Source organism: Apteryx rowi, unplaced genomic scaffold, assembly GCF_003343035.1.
Source record: "Apteryx rowi isolate R43461 unplaced genomic scaffold, aptRow1 scaffold_496, whole genome shotgun sequence".
Lineage (NCBI taxonomy): Eukaryota > Metazoa > Chordata > Aves > Apterygiformes > Apterygidae > Apteryx > Apteryx rowi.
This window is the reverse complement of record NW_020450756.1, coordinates 333,809-343,298: the sequence shown is the minus strand read 5'-3', so window position 1 is coordinate 343,298 and position 9,490 is coordinate 333,809.

Here is a 9,490-nt window from a genome sequence, read left to right as displayed (position 1 = left end):
CATAATATATGAAGCACAGTAAACTGCCTTTTATCTCATACCCTCTCACCGCAATCCTTTCAGCTCCTCAGTCAGCAGCACGGTGTCACAGTGTGTCTGCCACTCAGGAGCATGCCAGATGCTGGTGATCCACCTAGCAGAAAGCATGTTCTTTGCCGCTGCTGCCTTCGCTGTCACCCCCTCCCATCGCCTACTCCTCCATCACACGCCCCAGCAAGTAAGGTGTAACACACCAGCCCACTGCTGAGACAGAGACAGCAAATTTGCTTCTTTCTTCCTAGTTACTAGCACTTTTCTTAAATTTTTTTAATTAAAAAGCATCTGCACCTCAGTGGGACATAGCCCTGGGGTGACCTGGAGAAGGAGGATCAAGTGTGCTCCCTACCATGATGACTGATGACCACATCAGCTCTCACCACTGCTAGAGGTGATTTCTTTACCCCTGTGGGGAACAGACTTGAGATAGATTTGAAATAAAGGAAGTGAAATAAAGGAAGTGAACAGGTACAGTTTGTCCTAAAAAACATCCCACACTTCAAAACAAAACAAAACAGATTTTCCTTCTTTAATGGACAGCTATGCAGGAAATTGGTTAAGACTGGTCCAGCTGAATTTGTACATTGAAAAATACTAGCATGCCCCTTTCCAAAACAAACACCTTTGACTAAATTCAAGAATTATAAGAAGTGAAACTGAAATATGAAAACTTTCCAGGTGTGACACTTTAAAATAAAAGAAAATCCTTATCCATTCTTACTTCAGCAAATACGCCTGTGAATGCCTTTACAGCAGAAGTCTTCCTTCAAACATTGATTTCTAAGATATTGATTGAGAATGGGATTTAAAATGTAGTTGAGTAGTCACACAAGAAATTCATCTGGAAAGCTGAGACCATCCAATCAGGGAATAGACACATGCTATGTACCTTTTGAATGCAAATAAAATTCAAGGAAATTTGAATTTCAAATACATTCAATGGCTTGTTTTTGAACACCCACCTATAGCTTGAGAATCTCTTCCAGATTAGTTTCTCTCTATATAAAAATAGGAATGAAAACAGTAAACTTAGAAATAATTTCAAGCACCTGTGGAGTTGAACTGATATTTTCCTTTTTGTAAAAATCAATTCACGAACATTTACATTCTGTGGTACTGTAAAATTCTCTTTTAAACTCTCTATGATGATTATATCCTGTTAAATTTGATGACATTTTTCCTGATCAAATATTTTGCTAATAATTTCTGTAAATTATTTCAAATGACAACTAAATTAGTCACAATCTATTAGTAGACAAACTGGTAGGTAAAGAGAAGCAGAAGAGGACTTAATTGAATAAATTATTCATTACAATTTATTCAGTCAGCTTTGATTTAAATGCTTGTTAATCTTTTGAGGGTTCATGTAGTACAATCTTACAGTAGCCCTAGTCAGGCATTCCAATATATGAAGTGTGATTTTTTTTTTCCGGAAAGCTGCATTCTCAGATTTCCCATGAAATGCAAAAGTTGGAAAAAAAAAATGCTTTGGAGCCCTCAGAACATTTTGTTTCACTAACCCTATTCTCCAGTAAGAAAATAATAATTTGTTTCAATAACATCAAAACATTACAGTATAAAATACTGATATAACACAACAATACAATGCAGTACCATAGAAAATAGATGTATAATAAATATGACAGATTTTCTCACATCCAAAATGTTGTCAAAACTGATAAGTGTTCTGTGAAAGACTCAGACAGACTGAACTGTTTCCTGACTGTTTTCATCTTTCTGGGGCATGCTGAATTGCTCATGCACTCTTTCCATTTCCATACAGCATGCCAAGGAGCCACTAGCCAGTGCTAATCAGCGCCTACAGCCTAGACACCATAAATTATTGTATCTAAACTTTTAACTGCAAAGCTTTGCCAAGAAACCTCTCCAGCTCCATGGGCACCTATGAAGATGATATTGGCTTAACTGGAGAGCTGTAGCAACAGTCAAATATATTGTTTCTGTAGGAGCTGCCACACATCTAGACATGGAGCGCTTAGTTCTGGGTCCATTACTTGAAACCACCTTAAAATTAAAAAAAAAACAAAAACAAGGGTTAAGGTAAAAGTAGAGGAAGATCAGAGTTACACAGATTTAAATACAGACCACGTGCTTCTTAAAGCCCAGAAACAAGTATAAGAAAGAGCACAAAACTAAATTTATGCATCCGTCTGAGGTTTTAATCAGCTCCAAGAGAGTCCCCTCCATTTCATTTCGTCGACAAGCTGTCCAAACACTTACAAAGCCTCACAGCAAGGACTCAGCTCCTAAGCACAGCTCTCTTTCTGGGCACATCTTTTCTGGAGGAAACACCTGATCAGGGAATATATGCTCCCTCTCCACATAAACTTTCCCTCGGCTGTCATCACATTCAGACCTCCTCCCTCTGATTTGTTCTGGTCTATAACTTGAGCAAGATGTTAGTTTTAACTCTCCTCGCACAGGTTTGTTGACTGCCCTCACCTAAAAAATGGGAAATGCTAGCCATTCTAACCATGTGAAATCATCTCCTGGCAAAATGTTGAAGTGCTTAGCTAACTACAAACCCTTGAGTTACTGTGCAGTTAAACACCCCCTTCCACCCGCGGAGGCAAAGTTTGGCTACCTCAGAACCAGCGTCTAGCCTCTTTGACACATTTCATATAAAATAAGCATGGAGAACCATATTTTACAGAAGTCCATATGAAAGTAATGCCCAGCATTCATTATTAAGCTCTTGGTACTAAATGTGATATTAATAGACACCTGCAGTGGTTGAATGGCATGACTCCAGCCTGAGTGTTACTGTGACACTTGCAGAAAATTTCCTCATCACCTCCAAAAAAAGGAAGAGATCTCACAGCTTGCTGCATGAACCCTACAAAAAGGGCAAGCAGACAAACCTTGGAGGCAGCCAGAATTCCTCTCAAATCAGTACAGACTGGGTTATAACACTCTTTTTCCAAGAAGATGGTATTTCTCCCCTCTCTTTCCCTTCTGGGCCTGCTCATGTGGTCCAGCTAGGCTGGTACAGGACAGTGATAAAACATGGTTGGTGTGGGCAAGCCCTCACCTTCTGCATTTATAACCTGGCACCAGCTCGGGCCTACAGCCCATGGCATAAAGTCCTGCCTTTTTGGCGTGAGATCAGGTCAGGGATAGTGCCTGTTCCCTAATCCAGACAGAAGGGAAGTGATGTTTAAGTTCTGATGTGCATACTGTATAATTAGGGCCTGATGGTATCTGTTTTTTTAAAAGTTCACTCATGCAATTCAGTTAATTTTAATAGCTAATTTATATCTTTTATTGTTTTATGAACTTGAAGCTTATATTTCCATGAGAACAGTGCAACAGCTGATGCAAAATCTGCTCTTGTAAATAAACATGGGTTGCAGCAAATGGAGGAAGGCTATTCAACAGTAACAATCATTCTCAGTTAGGATATTGGGGGAAAAAATTACAGCACATTAAGAAAGCAAGAACTCAACAGGGTGTGCATTCATCAGTCAATATGTATGCACTGGGAGTGCGCAGAAGCAGGGAGAGCAGCCAGCCGTGTATGCTTATGTAACAACTATTCGGATGTGATGCATCGTGCTCTATTTACAGATAACGCAAACGGATGGCATGAAGAAACGGCTGGGAGCTTGGTGCTTGCGAACGCTGAGGCCTGCTGCAGATTCAGCGTGTGAGCTTGGGTGAGTCATGCACCTTCTTTGGGATCCTATTTTCCTTAAGGTTGAAATGGATTGTAGTGACTGACTTTCCCAGGGGAGTCACTTGTTCTGTAAAAGGAAAGAACAGCAGTACTTCTGCCACCACTCACTGTAAAATAAGGATAATATGTCCCCGCAGAGGACGGTATGAGGACTTCTTGTTAACACAAATGAGTCACTGCATGGGGCTAGTAGGAAGGTGGAGCAGGACCCTCAGTTAAATCAGAGCAGGATTAATACTCAATGCCAGAAGGGGACTTGCAAGGACCAGAAGACAGAGCAGGCCACCAATGTCTACCTGAGGCATCCATTGGGGTGGTATTCTCTTGTACTTCCCCAAGATCGTGCATCTCATAGTCATCCCCAGATGTTGGCTCCTCAACCAGATGGTCCCCAGGGAGTACACATGCTCTGCTCCCCAGGAAAAGCCCATCCTGCAACAACGATGTCATCCAAGGTCCATGCAGACCTCTTCACAGTCTGGTCCCCAGCTAAAACACTCATCCCTGACATCAAAATTCACCTTCAAAACATAATGTCAGAATCAAAAATGATCCATTTCAAGGTTCTCCTCCCATTACATTTGCAATTGTGCTGATTCATGAAACAAATATATTTCTTAAGTGCTGGGTTTTCTTTTTTCTTTCTTCTTGCAGGGAGAAAAAAATTTAGTAAGGCAAGCCTCAGGGAACTGGGCAGGCAATCCACAAACAGTGCCTGCCATGTCACAGCTTTCAAATGTTCCAGTTAATTACTTCTCGTATGTGCACATGATATACATAAAACCACTTGCCTAATGCAGTGAAAACAAAAAGGAGCAAGTTCATGGTCTGCTTTTCATTCATTTACCATACACGTTAATTGCTGACTGTATGTATGCACGGCACACACACAGAAAATAGCAGCTATTACATATGGTGCCTACCATTGTTAAGAGCCTGTCACACTATACTTCTGAGTGTTTAAACTGGGATAGGGTCATTTGGAAAGATTTTGCAAAACACTCAGACTTTCATTTTGGAGGGGTTGGATAGGAGAAGGCAGATCTTAATGCTCTTTTTATGCACAATCATGAAGCTAAGTTCCCATTCTTTCCCTCTCTCTCACCACTCCAGTTGACATCTCAGTAATTACTTGAGAGCACAAATTGACCATGAGTCTCCATCTACCAAATCCTTTTTATTTTTTCCTAAAACCGTATTCATTACCTATCCCTTTAGCCTCTCTCCCCCTTCCTTTCAGGAGCTGATTCAATATATTCCTTTCCACAGAATACTTTTGTTTACTTTAAGCTAAAAGTAAGCCAACATCTTGAACCAGGGAGAGGAAACTCCTCCTTCTACTGTCCTGCTCCCTCTCTTCCCTAGCACCAAGGGACTATAGCAGGGCTCAGGATGAGGCCCACAACACTTGGCCCGCTCTTATTTCAAAACTGGATGTAAAAGATTCCCATTCACTCCATCAGTAAAATGTTACAAAATTGGGGTAGAACATGAATACAGCAATTTTGCTTTATTTTTAAACAGATCTAGCTGTTGTCTTTTTAGTTAAAAAAAAAAAAAGCAAGCAGCATGAACTAAAATCCTCTGCAGAGTCAGCGCGTATTATGCACAGAAGCTAATCTCACCATAGTTAAGTAGAAAATATCCTGTCATTATAAGTCTGATCTTGTCTCCCTGTCACTATTCAGCCTCACAAAAGCTAAACCAAACTCCCTGAATTTTCACAGGCCAGATCTGATGACAATATGTAATTTTTGTCAGAAAGTTTGGAGACAAATGGGGCAGGACATCTAGGAGAAGTGAACATTTGGTCTTCTTCCTCTCATTCTCTTTGGTCACCTTTGGATGCATTACCATGTTGTGAGGGATGATCACACCCCACTTTCCTGGAACAACTAGCACCTCTCCAAAGGAAAGGAAAAGAAGCTGGTCCCACATTCTGCAAAGAGATTTTGATTTGGCTCAAATTTATCAGCTTCTGTTTGGGGAAGGACAAGCACAGCTTTGTTTCTATGTATGGGCTCTGCACATGCAAAATGCACATTTGCTATATGCATTACAGACATGTTGCCCCAGTACAGGCTTTAGAAAGACCCCACAGATGCAGACAGCTGCGTAGCAAGGAGTCAGAAGCAAGGCAACCTACTGCAGGCGTATGTAGGAGAGAGGGTTTGATCACACTAGTCACTAGTCCATAACCGGTCACCACTTTTGTTTGGTGAACTATCATGATCTAATCACATGGAGTATGTTGGTGATTTGTTTTAGCCTGAAATCAAAATGAAACAAGAACATTATTTTGATGCCAGGAGTGGCATTCACAGTTATGTGGGTTAAGAGGTTGGCAGCTGCTAAAAGACTCTCCAACCCAAATCCATGCACAGCTCCAGAGGTTGGGGGCTGGCAAGGGTGAAACCGAAGGAAAGGGACAGAATTGAAGAAGCAGACCAATGACACGGCTGCAGCTCAGCCACTGTTCCTGTATGTACACAACAGCATGATCCCTTCATGTCCTTCAGTTTTGGATAAGGTTTAGCCCAGATTTACATTTCTGCACTTCAGGCCCTTGCTTTCTGCTTCTGAATGCCATAAAGTGCAATGTTCTACCACTTCATAAGCGTTTTAATTTTCTGAGCATTTAAGAAGTACTTCACATATGGTTTTGAATGCTTGACATTTATATTAAATATAAATCATTTTATATGAAACAACTATGTGATTCCGTTTCTTCTCAAATCACTGGTTTGGCTATGAATAAACTTAAACCCAGGGTTTGAACAAACCAATCACAGCTTCAGTTTTGTATAAAGCCTTCTGAAAATCCCCTGGAAAAGAAGATACTTTAGGTTATGGTCCACCAAAGGGTTAAGCTGAAGTACAGGAAAAGAAATATAATTGTAACTGTGCATGTTTTTCCTAGCTATCCCAGTAGCTTCTGCTTCATAAATTCTCATGACAATTGCATAATGCTGAATCTATTCACTGGGAATCCCAAAAGGATGGCTTAACCCTTTTACTTTCTTGAAGTTTGATAATTAATGATATTTCTTTCAGCCAGAGGAGACAGCTTACCCAAACAGCCAGTGCTGAAACAAACACTGATGTAGGTACTGTACTGTGCTGTACATGCTCTGTATTTTCTGTTTCCCTGCCTGGGCCACATTGGAACAGGCAAACAGGTAGAGGCAAATTTAGGTCTGACCCAAACCTTGACACTTAGGTAGGTCTTTGAGACATTAGGGCCTATTAACTGCTTCACAGGGCAAATTCTGGGGCTTGTATTTAAACCAGTCTCCCACTGAAGTCACTACGGGGAGGGTAGAATTAGACCCTGGATTGTTTGTTTTCCCCAGCAGTGGCTGCCTGCTAATTGCAACTGTTGAATGTATGCATATTCATTACACCATGGAGCTCAGGAAGCTGCACAGTCTCCAGCTAATGTGCTGAATCAGATAGTAAATCAGACTGATTAAGATACAACGCTCAGGCTTAAGAAAAACACTAATTACACAGTCTTTTCTTTAGAATTGACTTTCAAATCATGTCAACATGAGGGATGCTTTAGAGAAGAGTGGGATCTGAGTACAGGTCTGACCGTGGTCTCCAGCAGCAGTGGGGCAGGCTGTGTAGCTGCAGCAGGACTGACAGGCTGCCAGCATAACCACAGTAAGGCAAAGAGACACTGCCAGTGCTCCTGGCAGGGAGCACGAGTTGAGTGAGATTCTCAGCAGCCCCTCCAGGCTGTTACCAAGCTCCAGCCACAGTTCAGACCTTCCCTCCATGAGCAGAAGCTCTTGGGAGGCGAGCAATGGCAGGATCCCACAGAGTAATCTCTGCCACCTGGGAGCTAATTCAGCCCAGTGTTTCCCATTCCCATTATTTTTAACATTATTCACCAGGGTTCTGAATATGACAAAGCTTTGCTTTCTGCTAAGCCAGAGGGAGCCAGCTGGAGAAGACTTAACCCTGTCATAGAATGGCTATTCCAGAAAACATATATAAATATCTGATATTGCAAGCCATGCCTAGTGGATGGAAGCCCTGGGGACTTGATAATATGAGATATTAGGGAGCATGTGTAGGCACAGGCTTGCTGGGACCCATTTCTGCTCTCCTTGCCCTTGCTCTGTGTCATAGCCATTGACATGCATGAATGCTCTGATATATGCCAGCACGACAGAAAAATTAGGGCTCCTTTTCACCTTAATATGCTTTTCTGTATTCTGCTCTCAGATATGCTGTGGGAGTAAATGCAGTCTCAAGAGATGACTGAGGTGAGTACTTGGGGTTTCATTATAGGTCTCTGTTGGAATAATACCTGCATTCAGCATTAGCCCTTTCACATCTCACCTGTCCTGTAGTAAAGAAGGTCTTCCTTACAAAAATGCTTCTGAATCTGCCTGGAAGCCATGTGTAGGGAAAGAACGAGACCTCTATAAATGTGCTTAGTGAGTGAAGCCATTTGCTTTGTGACAGTGTGCTATGCTGATACCTTCAAGTATTTGACATTTGTGATTCACAATTTACAGCCCAATTTACGAATGGTGTTCGCTTCCTGGTTTAACTTTCTGAAACTGCTTTTGCTTGCGCTCCAGACTTGTTTATTTTAACAGTTATGTGAATTCAAGCCATTGACCTAAAATTTCCATCCTGGTTTGCATGAACAATACGTCCCTTTTGCACAACTACAACCTGTGTAAAGGTACAAGCACACAGAAAAGGCACACTTTGGTTTCAAAGTCTGCCAAATGTTTGCAAATAAATCCCATTTTCTTATGGGTCATCCTCAGCCTTCTCTGCACAGAAATGAAAGAAATAGGATGAAACATTCTTCCCCAACTCATTCTCTAGCTTTGTCATCATCACCACCAATAAACACCATGGCACTAGTGTTGGTAAGGCAGGATCTGAAGGAGGCGGAAGGACTTCCTCATTCTGCCATGAGTTTCCTTAGAAATGACTGCTATGCTTCACCTTCCTCTGGCTCCTTCTGCCACATGAAAGTCAGTTATCTGGGTGAATTTGTTGCATTTGTGCAGAACAGAGCCGTGCACTAATACAAATGTGGTTGCAAAGCCCAGTTTCAGGAGAGAACTCCAAGGTATCATCAAAACCACTGCAATTACTGCAGATTAAACCCTGGATCAGAAGAATCTGCACTTGGGAAGAATTTGAGTCTCATTCTGAAGGTTAATACTTGTCTTCATTCTTGTTTTCTGACACCAAATTCCAGGCTTAGACATCCTTAAAACTTGCAAGAGTTCAGAGCTATACTTTAGCATCTCAGGTCCACGCCTAGTAAATACAAATGTTCCTGCTCCATCATCTTTCATCCCTAAATAATCACCATGTTCACTGCCTTTGTGTCAATCACTTTCACTCAAATTACCCTTCATGTCAGGCTAGGGAGACAGCAGAGATGTAAGTGAATGAAAGAAAGGCAAGATCACTAAATGTCAAGGCACATTACAGTTTACAATTAATTCACCTTGGTTCCTGAAGCAAAGGCAATAAAAGCACAAGTTCAAACATTTTGGACAGTGTCAGCTTAGTAATCATCTCCAAATGGAGGCTGGACTCCATTACAAGAAGATGTTCAGCCATTACCCTCAGGGGTATACAGAGGGTTGAAAGCTAAAGCAAGAGAGGCAGAGACTAGAGTTTTCTTCCTATTCTTACTCGTACTAAATCCAAGGCAATTTTGCAACAAAATTCAATATCTCTTCATCAGACATTTTCAAAGAAACTGTATTTGAA